This window comes from Pantherophis guttatus, chromosome 1 (genome assembly GCF_059756535.1).
Source record: "Pantherophis guttatus breed Tessera chromosome 1, ASM5975653v1, whole genome shotgun sequence".
NCBI lineage: Eukaryota > Metazoa > Chordata > Lepidosauria > Squamata > Colubridae > Pantherophis > Pantherophis guttatus.
Window position 1 is genome coordinate 275707932 of NC_142063.1, and position 7779 is coordinate 275715710.

At 39.7% G+C, this 7779-nt stretch overlaps 1 long non-coding RNA gene across 1 annotated transcript; it reads left to right on the forward strand.

Moving 5' to 3' along the window:
• Nucleotides 1–439: 439 nt before the first annotated feature.
• Nucleotides 440–7172, forward strand: LOC148116860 (uncharacterized). The gene is made up of 3 exons (XR_015731450.1): nt 440–530; nt 1933–2054; nt 5095–7172. It is a non-coding gene; the product is annotated as an uncharacterized LOC148116860 (long non-coding RNA).
• The last annotated feature ends 607 nt before the right edge of the window (nt 7173–7779 follow it).

Genomic DNA, 7779 nt, shown 5'->3' on the forward strand with positions numbered 1-7779 from the left:
GAGGCTCGGGGAGGGTGACAAACGGGCCTCTGGAGCCTGGGGAGGCCGTTTCCGCCCTCCCGGAGGCTTGAGGAAAGTCTCTGGAGCCCGGGGAGGGCAAAAACGCCACCCTCTGCTGTGGTGCAGGAGGCAGACTAGGCCACACCCACCATGGCCATACCCATCCAGCAACCGGGTAGGGAACTCCTTGCTACCCTTGAGTATGGCAGTGTTTCTCAACTGCTCTACTCTAAGATGCATGGACTTCAACTCCCAGAATTCTCCTGGAGAATGCTGGAGAAAGTTAGTGGGTAAGATATTGTGTGTTGCAAGGAATTAATGTTTGTCAAAAAAAACTAAGTCATTGTGCCTTAGACAGTTCTTTCATCTTGCTTTCTTATATAAGTACAAAAGTGAAAGAGCAATAAAAAAAGAAGCACACTGAGATGGTTTAGTCATTCAGAAAGAATGAATAAGAATCTAATTGTAAAACAAATACATAAAGGAAAACCCACAAAATTGAGCTTGGATGGATTTCTTGAAAGAGACAGGTGAGAAGCTTAAATAAGGCAATAAATGAAGTTGTATATGGGCATGTTAGAAGCAAGGATGGTTTGCTACAGTAGAAAGGAATGGTGAATGTAGGGAATGATGCTGGCATAAACTAGAGTTAGCAATATTTCCTTTCTTTTTCTTATTGCATGCCATTAATTTCTTTAGATTGCTATTTCTTGTTTCTTTTCTGTACTTTGTGTAACATTGCTTTAGGGCAAAAGGGAATAATTTTATTTATTTATTTCATATGACATTACAGAATACAGCATTAACCGTTATTTTTATTTTTTCGGTACTCATGCTACTGCTTCTTGCTAGGAGATCCTTGTGAGGTCCAGTAGCCAGAATGTGTAAACTATTTAGCCATGAGAAACTCATGTTGCCTAGGGTGCACAATAAGGAGGCTTCTCTACATTGCATTCCAAGGGAATAATGTGATGTACATATATATCATATGTATCAATGGTGGGACTCAAATTTTTTTACTACTGGTTCTGTGGGCGTGGCTTGGTGGGTGTGGCTTGGTGGGCGTGGCAAGATCAAGATACTGTAAAATCTCCATTCCCTCTCCACTCCAGGGGAAGGTTACTGCAAAATCCCCATTTCTTCCCGATCGGCTGGGACTCAGGAAGCAGAGAATAGATGAGGGCGGGGCCAGTCAGAGGTGGTATTTACCAGTTCTCCGAACTACTCAAAATTTCCACTATTGGTTCTCCAGAACTGGTCAGAACCTGCTGAATACCACCTCTGATATATATGTATGTCAAACTAAAGACAGATTCTAAAAATAAGGAGCTTAATCAGAAATTGGGAGCCTCCCTTTTCTCCATAACAGTACTTCTTATTCTGATGTTATTTTTCCAGACATTTTCTCAAAGATTGATTAAAACAATTGTACACAATATAATAAAAGCCAGTATCATATTATATGCAATAAATTATTTCAAAAGCAATGCAATGCTTCCTTCTCCAGTTCATATCTAAAAGATATTTTTGCATTTTTGTTTCACTACACTACACAACTCTTTTCCCCATAAAAGATTTCCAAATGGGGAAGTCATCATTAATTCTAGTCTCTCTCTCTCTCTCTCTCTCTCTCTCTCTCTCTCTCTCTCTCTCTCTCTCTCTCTCTCTCTCTCACACACACACACACACACACACACACACACACACACACACAGATGTTGCACTGCAATCCACGCAGTATGGCAAAGGCTTCAGGAACTGCATGTCAATTTGCAGCATTGACTGCATATTTAAAACAAAACTCTGGTTAAAATGAGGTTTGAAAACAAAATTAAGGAACTGAAAAGGCAAATTGTTCACATCTTGCAATAAATGTAACTATGCTAGCACACGCACAGACAACCAAATTGCTCAGCAAATTGCTTTTTCTAGATGGGTGCATGCACACCCACACAGGTTTCCTGCACCAAAAGTACCTTGCGATTAAAATGGAAGGGGCATCATCTGTAATGAATCTCCTCTGGATTATGTATGAAAATATTGAAGCAAATTAGGTGAGTATAATAACTTTAATAAAGTCTCTCTCTCACACACAAAAACACCCATATTGTTTTGCCCCTTCTTTGGAATAAAAATTAACTAGAAATCCAGAGCAAATAGAAAACAGATTCAGCAGACGATCTTGACAAAGTTTAGGCAATTAGCTATTAAATATTTGGAACCACATTTCCTTTTGCCAACAGCTGTGCACCATCATTTGCGGTTTTGAGGCCAGGATAATTGGCATGTTACGAGTTTTTCCCTCCGTTCTTTGGCGTCCAGCTGAAAACTGCATGAACAGAGGAAGTATTTGAAGCAATTGGAGTCCAAGCTTTGCACTCAAACTCTAGCCAGACCCTCAGATATCTGAGGGGGGTTTGAGGAAAACCTCAGAGGTTTCAGCAAATGACTGGCGGGGCAGTCCTTCACTTCCCAGAAGCTGTTGCCTTAAAAAAATAAAACAACACACTCAAGTTCATCAGGTTTTTACTGAGAAAACTAGTATGAACCAGCAATTCTAAAGATCTCTATCAAAGTCACACAGACACATCAGTCTCACTCCATATGGACCCAACAGGCATCATCATAATAATAACATTAGTTATTTAATAATAACAATAGCCTACCTTAAAAGATGATGTTGTATTACTATGAGAGTTTGAAGTACACGTTTAAATGTTTCTGCTAACTGTCGCAAAATTTAATTTTACCCATTTTGGGCCTTTATCAGTCTTTCAGTTGTAACTGCTTGATTTTTCTGTTCTTTCTGAACTTCTCCAGAAAACAACTTTTTTTTTTTTGCCAAACCTGTGATCATTTAGTAGAAAAGTTCAGAAGTCAAAGGAATGTATAAATGACTATGTATATGCATGGTGATAATGGAATGTGTGTGCAGTTGTGTTGTGTGTGAATCTTTGAATAGTGCATGTTGATAAGAGTGACAACTGAAAAAAAAATTCTGCAAACCCTCAAAACACAAGCATATCCTCAGGCTCTGTTCAGACTTGTTGTTTTCCAATATCCAAATCAAATAGCAAACCTATTAAACAATCCTGATTATACAAAACCATTAAGAAGGTAAAAATACTCTTCTATTAGCTTTAGTAATTACATCTATGACATTTTCTTGACAAAATTAGAGCTTGGCTTGTCATCTTCCAAAGTGCTCCTTGACTGTCCAGTTTTACCCTAGAGTTCCTAGGGGTCCCCATCCCCCCCACAAGTACTAACCAGGGAAAACTTAGTTTCCAAGATCTTGTACCAACCAGGGTGCATTCTACCATCTGCTGCAACTTACAAGATCCTGGGCAGATTTTATTATATCTTATCTAGTTTGATCCTTGTAATCCTACAGAAATAGAATTAGTGGATTTCCCCCCCCCTTAGCTAGAGTTCTTGTAACCGCTAGCAAAATTACTCCCACCTAAATAAAATGCCAGTCAAAACTGACACAGAGAAAAACAGAAACCTGCAGTAATAAATTGGTAGCCTGGACATTGGATTACATTTGCTGAGGATAATTCAATAAAACTTTTAAAAATACCTTAAACTTTTAAATAATTTCTGCTTTTATAGCAATGACTAATTATTTCAAAGTCACATTAGCATTAAAAGCAAACCAATCCTAATTGTGCAAGCTTGCACATTTCTGAATTTGCAAATCAGGACTGAACTGTAGAATTGGAATGTATGCCTATTTCTTACACACAAACAAACACACACACACACTTTATAAATTTAATTTGCTGAGTTTGGATTGTCCCATTTCAGACTGGCTACAGGGCTAAATTATGGAGCAAACTATGGTTCAGATATTATGAATGACATTTGCTGTTGCTAAGAGGCTAACAAGAGTACAGAAGTTAAATTCAATGCAACTTGTCAGCAGCTCTTAAAGCCCAATGCCAATTCCCTTCTTATCCCTCCATCAAAATGACACAGGAGCAATTGGTCAAACAAGAGAATTTTATTTTCATGCCTGGTAAGGAACATACTTCATTCTGATACAACCACAAGGGAGAAGAAGATAGTAACATTCCAGTGGTGAAATCCAATTTTTTTTACTACCGGTTCTGTGGGCGTGGCTTGGTGGATGTGGTTTTGGCTTGGTGGGCGTGACTTGGTGGGCATGGCAGGGGAAGGATACTGCAAAATCTCCATTCCCACCCCGAAGAACTGGCATTTGCCGGTTCTCCAAAATACTTAAAATTTCTGCTACCAGTTCTCCAAACTACTCAAAATTTCCGCTACCGGTTCTCCGAACTACTCAAAACTTCCACTACCAGTTCTCTGAACTACTCAAAATTTCTGCTACCGGTTCTCCAAACTACTCAAAATTTCTGCTACCGGTTCTCCAAACTACTCAAAACTTCCGCTACCAGTTCTCTGAACTACTCAAAATTTCTGCTATCGGTTCTCTGAACTACTCAAAATTTCTGCTACCGGTTCTCTGAACTACTCAAAATTTCCGCTACCGGTTCTCCAGAACATGTCAGAACCTGCTGGATTTCACCCCTGTAATGTTCTCAGTCAGAAGTATGAGAAAATGCAGCAGCTTTTGTCAGGCTTCTCTCTATTGAATGAAGATTCTTCAAGCTGATGCCCTCCAAAGATTGGATGCCAGCCTCCATAATTCCAAGACAGCGTGAGAATTGTGGGAGTAGACTTGTGGCACATCTGAAAGGCATCAGATTGGAGGAGGCTACTAATAGATATTCAGCAATAACCAGACATACAGTATATGTACAGGAACAAGAATATAAACATAGAATTTAAGACTTACCCTCCCTAAAGATTAAGCTCTCTCTGAACTGCTCCTTTCTGATAAACCCACTTCAACTAAGTCAAGTAGTAAGCTTCAAGAGACTCCAAATGTGCTGCCAGAATGGTTCTCCTAATCCTTCCCTTCATGCTAGCTGAGATTCAATTCATATAGGATTTTGGAATTAAAAACTGAAACTTTTTAAGGGCATTAGGCCAGGTGGTAAGCTCCATCCAGATCGTCTTAGAGTGGCTGTGCCAATTTTAATCATATTAACTGATTGTTCTTAACAGTGGGACTGGCTGGGATCACCTGAATTAGTGCAATCATGCAACAGCGAGCTGGACACTGCTTCATATCAGCATCTTCCCACATCGAATGTACATATAAATAGACATTTTCACGTCTCACATACAGCCAGCACAAGGTAGCAGATGCAGTATCAGAACTGAACTGCGGATGCTTGGTTTCAAGTCTTTGCTCAACAACTCTTACTGGGCAGTCCTCAACTGACTGCGGTCTCTAATACTCATAAAATGGCTCATTCTCAAGAAATCTGCTGGATACCTTCAGATCCATCTGTCGGAGTTGATGCTCTTCCAGTTTGTCAGCATTTTACTTAAAGCTGTTTGGGTCACCAGAACAGAATACAGCATTGCTAATACCAAGGGTAATCATCCGATCACTTTCCACAAAGTTTCATATACTAATGTAAGTGAGCTTAACAAGCTTGGGGAAAAGAAAGTTTTACTGTATTTTCTTTACTGATTATCCGAAAAGTTGTGCGCCCCCCTGAACTGTGAGTGGCTTGGATTCATGGGTATTTGAAAGGGTAAACAAATATCAGAAGAGGGTTGTTGTTTTTTGTTGTTGTTTGTAGAACAATAATCCAGTCTGTGGCATTTCCCAAGGTTTTTTTTTTTTTTGTTGTTGTTATAACATTTTTAATAGATTTTTTTAAAAAGGGGTGCCAGGTGTTTTTTAAAATTCATTCTAATAATGAGAGGTAACAAAAAGGTAATCTTGGACCTTCATCTTCTTCTCCAGCTTCAATCCCAGAGGTGGGATTCAGCCGGTTCGGATCAGTTCAGGCGAACCGGTTGTTAAATTTTTGCGCAGTTCAGAGAATTGCCTAATTGCATCCCGCCCGCCCCTCCCTGTCACTCCTTATCTTGCCCCACCCACCTTGGCCGTGGCATAGCAGCTGCTGCTGTCTGGCTCCCTCGCTCACTAGTTCACTTGCCTCGACCACATGACCCCCACAGCCCAGCCCACTTGCCTGCCTTTGCCCCGGCCTCCCCTCTTTGCCAGCACAAACAGCCTGCTGCCACTGCCTCTTTGCCGGCCCAAACCGCCGCCGCCTCTTTACCAGCCCAAACTGAGTCAGTCATATGACCGTCCCAGTCACACTCACTTCATCTGCTGAACTAGCAGTCCGCTGAAGTAGCTGCAGTACTGCACTCTAACCACTGCGCCACCCTAACTCCAAGGTCCCTTCTAACCCTGTTATTCTGTTAGTTCCATGTGTTCCTAGAGGAGAACAAAGGGTGTCTTGCATGGCGCAGGGATGATTGGAACCAAGTGAAGCAAGAATGCCTCCATAGCAACTTTTTATCTTTCCCTCCTGTGGGAAACTTTGTGTTCCTCTGGGTCAACAACCTCATGTTGCTTCCTCAGCTTGGTTAATATGCAGTGTCAGGGAATGAAAAGATGATACCATTCTGCTCTTCTTACTAGAAAATACCCTTCTGTTGGCACAGTTGATAGTCTGTGTTTTCAGGGTTTTTATTTTTAATGGCCTCCCAAAATTCACTGGCAATTCAGTGAAAGGATCTGTGTATATTGACAAACTGTTTCAGATCTCTCTCTCTCTCTCTTTCTCTTTTAAAAAAATAATTTTATTGAATATACAATTTATATTCACCAAGGAGCCTTGGTGGTGCAGGGGACTAAAGTGCTGTTAAAGTAGTACTTAGCTGCCTGCAATTACTGTGAGTTCAAATCTCACCAGGCTCAAGGTTGACTCAGCCTTCCATCCTTCCAAGGTAGGTAAAATGAGGACCCGGATTGTGGGGGCAATAAGCTGACTTTGTATAAAAAAGAACACCGGTTAGGGGGCCCCGAAAGCCCTACTAAGCAGGTATATACAAAAAGTATGAAGGCTGTTGCTTAACGCATTGTAAGCCTCCCTGAGTCTCCAGAGAAGGGCTGCATATAAATCGAACCAATAATTAAATAAATAAATTTAAAAACATTAGACTTGGTGCGACTTGTCTGGTACATACTTCTCTAACACTTTTTCTTTCATGTATATTACAATATACCATCATGCATATTCCATATATACTTTTTGTACATTCAATCACACTTCAGTTACATACATATTCCTTTCGTATCTATTCAAATCCAATTTAATCCCATCTAATATTTCTTATATTATTTTATTTATTTTTCTCCCCTTTTCTTCACTCTGTTTCTAATTCTCTATCCTTACATTCCTCCTTTTCTCTAGCCATTTATAAAATGTATTCCAGGTTACATAGAATTCTGATTCATCTTTTTTAAAAAAAATAATTTTATTGAATATACAATTTAAAAAACATTAGTTGTTTCAGATCTCTCTTTTATGATCCCGAGATGCCTTTTCTTGCTTTTCTTTTTTTTAAAAGAACAGCACAGGAGACACAGATTGTTCCCAGAGATGGTGGAAATTAAAAGAAAACATTCAGTGTTGTGAAACACTTTTAAACTAGAAGGAGTGGAAGGAAGATGAAAGGTCATTTACTGGACACAACCCATCTGGTGTTTTCTATATCCGCCATACTCGTTTAAATCTAGGCAGCAAAGTTTGTTCATTGTAAAGGGTGTGATTTTTTTTTTTAGTGGCATGTAAACTTGTTTTCTTTTCTGCAAACTCTGTCATCATTAGACTGGGAAACAAGCCAAGCAGAAAGTCTTAAAAGATCTTAGTTTTGTCA